A 9,708-nucleotide genomic window follows, 5' to 3' on the forward strand; every position below is an offset into this window, starting at 1 on the left:
TCCTCTTCATCTTTTTGTGTCTTTTTTTTGCCCCCACTCCCGATCTGTGCAACCCTCGTCACAGTTGCCGTTTGCGGTTTGTTTGTTTGTTTGTCATGGCTCTCATAATTTTTATGAGTTCTCCAATTGTTTTCCCAACTCGAAGCCCAATCATCGATCCCGATCCTCACTGCAAGCGGCCATTAGCGGCTGAGCATTTGTGGTCTGTCATCTCATTTTGGCCCTCATAATTTACGATCTGTTGCGCAATGTTCAAAGTCGGAATTATTGTCACAGAGGTCCTGTTGGTGTCCAAGGACATCTCAATTGTGTAATATGTTATGGTTTTTGCTACTGTCCGAGGATTATCTTCTTGTAACTTAAGGATATGATGGCGGTTCTTGAAGGTGGGGTGAGAGTTGGGATTGTTAAACCAAAAGTCTTAGTATTTCAATTAAAATTTTTTAAAGAGTATTATAATAATTAAAGTATAGTAACTTAAAAGGACCATGATCCAATTATCTCTTTCAAATGAAAAGCTGGAAAGTTTGTTTACTTAATAATATACATACTGTATTAATAATATATTTCAAATTTACTCCTATTTATCCTTTGCTTCATTTCAAATTATAATTTCTAATAAATATTTATTTAACCTTGCAGACATTGGTAGTTTAACTAGTCTGCCTTTAAAATTCAGCTTTCGTTGACTTGATTTTTCCTCACTCTAGTATTTATTGTGTACATAATTCTTTTCTGGACAAAACTGTCTGCCATTTTGGCCAATAGATCAACGACTTTAGCACAAATTTTCAGCTTGCGTGTTTGCGATTTTGATTTATAAGTACCAGCAAGTAGAGTTGAAACATCAAGGGGGTTTGGAAGGGAAAGCCAGGGTTAGGACATGATGAATGTCTCCGTCGGGCGCAGGCATAATTTACTATTTCAGGCTGCAGAAGACACTCGAACCTCGGACTTCAGACCTCCTCCCGCCAATTAGCTGCGAAACTGGGAAACTGGGAACTAAGAACTGAGAGCTGGGAAATCGGAATGGCACTGGGTCCGCAAGTGTCTCTCTGTTGTGCCCACATTATGCAACCGGGGCAGCAGTCAGCTCTTTGATCTTGGCCCACCCTCGGCGAATAGGCAAATGAAAGTGACCTACATCAAGTGGAATTTCTTCCACTTACCGCACATATGGAAGGCGATGCCGGGATGCGGAATATATAGGGACCAGGAGCAGCGCCTTGGCGAACTTCCCGCTCCAGACGTTGCGCACCAGTGCGTCTGGCTGCGGAGTTTTTTTTTTCTTGGTGGCTTCTTCTCTACGTTTTACATAATTTCAGGTTCGCCCCATGGCGTCTTGGCCAGCATGGGTCCGCTCCCCGGACAGGCCAAGCCTACTATATGCGCGGTTTCTTCATCCCTACGAGGCGGAGTACATAGGGCTATGTGCCTGGGTTAGCCTTCTCCGAGTCTATGTACATATGTACATGCGGCGCTTGTTAGGCATTTTTCATTTGCTGTGACATTTCGCCTTTGTGCCTCTTAATTATTTCAAAAGCGGCTGCATTTCGTTTTAATGAAGTGAAAATTCCTTGCGTTGATACCGCACACGCAACCCAATGAAAAATTACTAAAACACACAACGAAAAGGCAGAAACAAAGGCCAAATATAGGGAAAATACAAAGTCGTTTTTGGGGTTTGGTTTCGGACAATATATATAAAACCTCCCATTATTGATTTATTAAGATGATATTTCTTGGTTTGTCTAAGATAGGAGTTTTCCACTATATACTAAAAGGAGTTGAGTAAATGGTAATATGTATATAAATTTAAATGTATATTGAGGTGTATATTTTGAAGGGAAAAAAGGTTTCTTTAGTTTTCAAATGTTTAAAAACTTATCTTATGCTTATTTTTGGAAAAAAGTTTCCCAGCAAACATAATACAAAATACCCCGACACCAATTAAATGAATAATAATGTCAAGTATTAAAGAAAGTATACCTATTTTTAACGATGCTTTGTTTAAAATTGACAAATGAAAACAGATAATTAAAATAAATTTTTTGTGTTATCTGTTTTCAGTTAAAATATTTCAAATTGATGATAATTATTCTGAAGATTCTATTTTACAAGATTAAGTTGCCTTAGTATTTGGCTCAGAAAAATAGAAGATCTGCTGCAGGAAATACTTTTCCAACACAAATAAAAAATCACATTAAAATAAAAAACAAAAATATGAAATCAAAACAAATATCTCCGAATGCGAAGCATATTTTTCAACAATCTAAACTCATTTTCCTGCCTCGAAACTCGTTTTACTCACTATTTCTGTTAGCCGGCGGCGTTTGGCATTCACCTCCGAACGAGTGGGTTCGGTTTGAATTTGCTTTGAATATTCACTGCACAATCACCGATTTCACTTGTCCGAGACTTGGGGTCTCTCATTAGAGTGCGGAAATCTCGATGACCTGGGGACAGTTGCAATGGCAAAATCCGGATATCTGCGGAGTTAATCCGCTGGCATCCTGCAGCGGCAAATTGGTTTGACTCTTAACGTTTACCTGCACTCGAGTGTTTATTCGGATGCTTTTAGACGGTAATTGGCCGCAATTTGGACGGCTTTTGGAAATCACACACGCACTGGCACAATTTGTCACAGACCAAGATGCAGATGAAGATGCGGATGCGATCGCGATAAGTATCTGCGGGATGGCTGAGGAGTATCTTCGCGGATTTCACGCCGAATTTATGACTGTCCATCAACGGCGGCATCGATGCAGGCACATTTCCAGGCACTGGCACTTTGCTGGCCATCCATCTTACGCTGTTATCGAACAGTATTCGGAGTATCTGAGTGTCTTTGTATCTGTATCTTTGCGTTCGCGCTTTGGATTGTTTTTTTTTTGTTTTAGTTTCAGTTTTAGTTGGTTGTTTTTACTTATTGCTGTATATATTCCGATGTATCCGCGGATACGTGCTCGAAGCGCCAATGTCTCACTTTGACTGCTCGGGCATAATTCAAATATCTGAGCATCAATAAAAAACACACACAACACACAGCACATACATACACGCTGCCTCACTTACTCACTCACACTCCCCACGCGGCGTCCAATTGTATCTGCGAGTACGAGCAAGTAGGGCTATATATCTTTCGGATACCAAGTGCATCGCGTAAAAAGAGCAAGGCGAGTAATTCGAAGTGCGAGCAAGGGAGACAGCAGCATTCCGCTCTCCGTCGCCATCGCCAGCGCCATCTCGCTCGCTCGGCTACCTTTGTGGACGCGGAGAACGTTTTAGTATCAACCGCCAAACCAGAAATTCGTAGCCGCAAATTGTATCTCACGGATACAGTGTGTGTGTGAGTTCGAAAGAGCGCCAGTTCGAAAAGCGGCACTCTCCGAGTTTCGCACCAGTTCCTATTGCTCTCGCTGGGCAGATCTTCCTCTGCGGGTTCGAAGATACATTTTCGAAGTTCGATTTAAGGCAGAATTCCTATTGCTCACACCGACACTGTCCGTGTGAGATCGATTCGAACTTCGAAGGGAAACCATAAACATTCGAACTTCAAACTTTTGGCCACAAACAGAAAGCTGGATTTCTTTGGAAAGGCTGGGATTTTGTGTTTTTTTTTTTGGGCGCTTTCGAAAAGGGAGAGATTATCAGGGCAACCTCTGGAGGTGTCGAATATGACAGCGTTTTTTATCATGATTAAAAATCAGCTTAATTTTATGCCATACATAAGTTTTTGAAAAGTACAAATTAAATAAATATCTTTTATGTCTGTAAAAAAACTATGATTTTTATATAATTTTTAAGATGAATATAAGGATTTCGAATTAATAATTAGGCAAAAAAATATACGAAAAAAAATTATGTAGATAAGACAGAAGACGAACCCAAAATGAATATGAACTACAAATATTTAATATTCTTATGATATTTACATTACCAACTTATTATATAGCCTAGAATCTATTAAACTATTAATTTAAACTTATCAGAGATTGATTTACTGTTTTAATTTATACAAAATATACTTCAAACTTGGGTGTTATTGTTTAATAGGAGTATAAAAAACTTATATTCCTTTACTGAGATGCCCTAATTAAAATTTTCCTAAATTAACATATATAGAGTCTCTTTATTTAGTATCTTAATAGAGATTTTTTCCTTAAGTAACCCAGATAGTATCTTACCAATAAATTGATGCACGTTGTAAGAAATCCAATTAGCAGGAGCTTTTAAATAAGTTTATTTTTGTTTGTTTCAATCAGCACTTCACTGTTTAATATTATGTATTTTCATATGAATTGTATTTGCTTTGAGCAGCGCACTTGAGATATCTTAGTTATTCGAGACTTTAAGCACTTTTAGATATTTTAAAATATATATATAATTTTTGTGGGGACTTTGCATTCCTCTCCTGTGAAGAGGAGCTATTCGTTGGAGTATCCGCTATAAGGAGACCATTGCAAATGCAATTGCAGCTTGCCGACGCCAAAAATCTTTCGTCTTCGAGCACAAACTTCGCGGACGTATCTTTGTATCTTGTATCTGAGAGTGTTCAGCTTGTTACTTTTGGCAGGAGACCGAGCGCGCAGCTTGGCGACTGAAGTGCGCCACGTTCGAATCACGTTTGAGCCATGAACAGCAACAAAGCGACCCTTCTGTGCGCTCTGCAGTGGTGTGTGTTTCGAACACTGTAAATCATCCGGCGACCCGAGCAGCAAGTGCGAGTGAGAGCCCAGCCCGTGCGCATATTCGAAACGAATGCCATCCCTGTTCCACACCCAGTTAGCTCCGCCCAGCGCCGTGATTTATGCTAAGAGGGTGCCGCGGCCACGGGCCTATGGCGCTGCAGCTCCAGAGCTCCAGAGCGCTCCACCGGAAAATGGGGAAATCCTTGGCCGGGAGCAGCGAAAAGCGAGACAAAACAGGTAGTTTGCAGGCACCGGCAGCTCCACGGTCCTTGGTCCTCGGTCCTCGCTCCACGCTCTAGATTAGGCCGAAATCATCCCAGATTAGGAGACGCCACCCCCGGACGCACGTCCCCCAAACTTTATTTGTATTCAATCGGGGCGCTCTTCAGCTAAATCACCGGCACATTATTATTTCGCATTATTATTTTATAAGCGTTTCGCCAGCGCGTTCATTTCCATTTTTATTGGCCGCCTCCGAAAATGCAAAATCTCCTGCTAAAGTTATTCCTTCTTCTTTAAAACGAGCTCGTTGGCAGTTGTCTCCGAGTTTAAATTTATTGGTCTCAGTCTCCATCTCGGTCCCCATCTCAGTCTCGGTTTTCAGACACGAATTTTGGATTCAGATCGGGTTCATTTGGAGCCAAGCCAAGTTCAAGTTCTTATGATTCATTCGGTTTTCGGGTCTTAACGATTTTGATTTGTTTGGCTAAATGCCTTAATTAAAAGTCGATTTCATATTTGCTACCAACATTCCAGATTCACATTCAGAGCTGAACAAATGCGGTTTGATTTTGATTTGAATTTGAATTCGATTTATTAGTTTGTTTGACTTTTGCTTAAAGGTTGATTAGCTATTTTTACCAGTTGTTTGTTTCTGAAAAGTGGCTTTTAAAGACACACCCAATGTTGTTTTGGTTATTTTCAGAAATAAATACATACGTTAGTGGGTTGGTCTATCAGACAATCAATAAAAATTATGCTTCATTTGCATTCTGTTTTATTTATAAACATTCAAAAGTGAAAAGGTTTTGAGCTACCGAAGTCTCAGATTTCATTCTTTATTCAGAAAATACACTCAAAATCAAGTTTGTAATTAACCAAAAATAAAAGATTCAAAATATACAATAAAAAAATTTCCTACCAACTGAAAACAATTATGCGAAATTATAATACACAGATCTTTTGCCAAGAAGTGATGTTTATATTTGCAGAAATATTTATAATGCTTTCGGATACAAAAGAAAATGCGTTTCAAAATTGCTAAATTAAACAATGAACTGTAATATAAAGATACTTATTTTGAAGGAAAATTATTTCCTTTGTTTGATATTAATAATACAATACTTGATTTAAGGAAGTCAGGTTTCTTCAATGGCTTTGCCTTTGCTGAGAACTCATTAGATTTTTCCGCATACTTGTTACACACATGTAACGCTCTCAACTTCGCCTTTTCCATAGAGCCCGCACATCATCCTGAAAATGAAATGAAAATATGTTAAAAAGAGGAAGAGATGGAAAATAAATGAAAAACTAAAAAAAGAAATCATAAGAGAGACGCCTGCGTGTACTTCTGTAATTGGAGTTGATGTTGGCGATGCCAGCGGGCAGTCAGAGCCAGACTCCCAGAAACCCATCCTCTCGGGGTCCAGAATCCATATCCCACTCCAAATCCACTCCACTCCACTCCATCCCAGATCCATAGAGGTTCCCCTCTCGGCAGCATCCAACATGTTGCAGGCGATTTTTCATCATCGCTCGCATGTTGCTCCCTGGGATGTTGCAGTTGTTGCCGCGGACACACACTCGCTCAGTTTTTAATATGAAACAATCAGCAGCATTTGTAGTTTGTTTTTAGTTAACAAAAACATAGCTCTTAACGTGGAATAGGAATTTTTAAATTAAATGTGAGCATAGGACTGCACAGACAGAAAATTGTATTGTGTGGTTTAAAATGAAGATATATTATATATCGTTTTTTTTATATCCACTTACTAAGCATTCAATTCATTCTAAATATGGTTGTATTTTCGTATTTAAGTTGTATTTTTTTCTTCTAGTAATATATTCTGTCTTGGATTTCCACTAATGGTTTCTAATTAATACCCATATGGTAACAATCTTTCTCCGTGCACCAACGAAACTGCAACTGCAACTGCAACAGTTTCCAATTAAACGATCCGAGAAAAATGGATACCCCTCCCCGGACCAAGCTCACGACAATTCGTTAATACCTTGCCATTTGAGTTCTTCACGCATCCGTAATGGAAATGGGGGGTTTTTCAGAATAGGTCGGAGGATGGGTAGTCCGTGTCTACGAGGAGTTGATAAATACCCTCCATTTGGGGCAAGCACAAGTCGGTGTTAGTCGGGATATGAGCGGTATCTGGGGCAGAGGGAGCGCTCTTCCTGCAGGCGGCGATGCATTGAGAGATGCCCTTACATTAAAGGCCGATTTAAATTAATTTCCATTCCCTGCTTTTTGGCAGCTACCAGTTTTCAGTCTTCAGTCTCAAGTCTTCAGACTTCTCGGGCTTCAGCCTTCAGTCTCGTGTTCCAGTCCTCGGTGTCAGTCCATTCACATTTGATTATGACAAACGTGGCTCAGCTGTCAGACATGAGCTACTTAGTTGAACAAGATGGCTGCCGAAGAGGTTGGCGACAGGGAGGAGTTCGGGATCCTGAGACTGGGTGAAGTGGTTCCTCAAGAGCTGGAGGTCATTAGGAGAAGACAACAGCTGAGCTTAAGCGATGAGCTCGGGGCAGGAGACTCGCTGCGGCTCGAAAGGAGATGGCACATGAAACGAGACTTTAAGTAGGATATGGAAAAAAGAGGAAGAGTCTAAAACACCAGATTAGCATATTTGCAAGCAGCAGCAGTATTATTTTATTTGGATGTGAAAGTGATACAAGTTTATTGATTAAACATAAAATTTATTTATTGAAATAAAGTAAACAAAGATTGAATGCTAGATGTAATAAAGCCAAATTTCATATATAAATATAGCTTAATATTTTCAAATTCTCTTACGAATTAGATTCCAAATTTATAATAACGATAAACATTGAATACTCTGTTTATTTTCAACATTTTCTTCCGGGAATAAACAAATATAAATCAACCACAATAATGCAACAAAAAGCCGTGCAAATAATGTACCATCCAGCGCAGGGCAAACGCCATTTTGATTGAATTTTTATACGCATACACACACACTCGTATTCCCCCGAAAATATATGTACGCAAGGACCATAAGGACACATTTGCCAGCCAGCCAGATAACGAAGCTTTTTTCTGCAAGCGAAGAGCTTTAAATGTATATTGCTCTCGCTTTGGCCGCAGCTGCTATAGGAAGAGATGTTTTTTTTTTGGGAGGCGGAGGTCCTGCGAGGATGCGGGGAATGGGAACTGGGGACTGTTGCGCATGTCCTTAGCCACAAGCTGCGTACTTATGCGATGATTAATTCGCCAGGACAGCGGCGAAAGTTGCGACGGATCTGTGAGATACTTTAAAGTGCCTTTAAAGTGAGTGCGAAATTCGTTAGTAAAATATTGTAAAATGGCTGCCGAAGGATATCAGGCAGCTGCTATTCCCTGGCAGACCCTAGGATTCGGTCCTAGCTAGAATCCTGACAGCAATCAATCAGATTGCAACAAAAGATACGCAGCAAAATAGAAAAAAAAAAACAAGGGAAGAAGACAAAAAATTCGATAAATGCTCGACTGGCTGCTCTTGAAATCCTGCTCCAAGGTCGAGCTCTTTGCTCGATGTCCTTCCAACAGGTCCTTCGGCATTGTTCGACATGTTCCAGTTGTAGTTTTTGGCAAATGCTTGCCAATTTCTTACCCGAAACTCCTTTCGCCCGATTTCGATACCGAGGCTCATTTGTGTTCATTATCGTCCTGCGGCGCGCCGCCATCGAAATCCTTCCATGCCAATTCCCTGCCCTTCGTCCTTTCTTCGCCCACATTATGCGTGTGAACAATGCGGGCATTCACTTGTGTGCAGCACAAGGATACATGTGTCTCGATTGTGTCCCTTTGCCCTACATCTCGCCTCCTGCCGTCGCGGCTAATCAGCGCCGCTCTAATTAGCTTAGCCCACCTCATCAAGGCCGCATTAAAGGCGCAGAAGGATTGCAGCAGCGGGCAGGATTCGCAAATGCGACACTTTCGTCACGGTTTCAAGTTAATCCTGCAAAAGGTGGAACTGTAAATCACAAAGACGAGAAACAGGTTAGGAAGTAAAGGTGTATCGGTTGTCATTAAATAATTTTGAAGGTGTTTTATTTTCCTAAGAATTATGCATTAATATCTTATATTTTCTATTCGAAATAAATATGTTATGTGAGTTGCAAATACATCAAAGTTCCAAAAGATCTCAGATAAGAAGTCATCTCCCATCCATATTTTTAATATCCTTAAAGGGTATTATAATTTTAGTCCGTAACTTGTAACTTTAAAAGGAGTCATTTCCGACCCTATAAATCATACATATTCTTGATCAGCATTTTAAACTGAATCGATTGAGACATGCCCTGTCAAAAAATAAATTTTAAAATTTTTTCCAAAATTTGAAAATTTTATAAGGGGTTACATCATTAAAATTGTCAAAAATTGGCAAAAAATTAAATTCGTTAAAATGTTAAATTAAGTATGCAGAATTGTTAACCTATTTAACTCTAGAATAGGAACGCTTTCCGAATTGAAATTAATGCATTTTTGGTTAAGTTATGATTAATTTAAATTTCGAAATACTGATTAACTTGCTAATTGCAAGGGTGTATAATCTTTGGTTTTCCGAAGTTAGTTTCTTTCTTTTTGTTTGTTAAATCAATTGTTTAATTATTAGTGTACATTAAATTTATTGGTTTTTTATACCTCAATAAGTATATTATCTTAGGTATGCCTTGTATGATGTTGCAAAAGGAATGTATTTTGTGTTTTCAACAAATGTTTCCATGACTGCAACTGCCTTGGCAACATTGCACTTGCAACATTTATTGCAGTCGCATTGCA

At 39.5% G+C, this 9,708-nt stretch overlaps 1 protein-coding gene across 3 annotated transcripts in view; it reads right to left on the reverse strand.

Annotated features, from left to right (window-relative positions):
* The window catches only part of Scr (homeobox sex combs reduced), a 30,382-nt gene extending 25,753 nt beyond the window's left edge, over positions 1-4,629 (reverse strand). Inside the window, exon 1 of one of the 3 annotated variants that reach the window (XM_020943703.2) lies at positions 4,188-4,629. The gene's annotated coding sequence lies outside the window, so the exon portion shown is untranslated. Of the gene's footprint in view, positions 1-2,311; positions 3,035-4,187 lie in introns of those variants that run through there. The other 2 variants (XM_020943704.2, XM_086826255.1) reach the window with 2 other exon arrangements.
* Between the last annotated feature and the right edge of the window lie 5,079 nt (positions 4,630-9,708).

This window comes from Drosophila serrata, unplaced genomic scaffold, assembly GCF_035046125.1.
Source record: "Drosophila serrata isolate PLE 108 unplaced genomic scaffold, ASM3504612v1 contig_156, whole genome shotgun sequence".
Taxonomy (NCBI): domain Eukaryota; kingdom Metazoa; phylum Arthropoda; class Insecta; order Diptera; family Drosophilidae; genus Drosophila; species Drosophila serrata.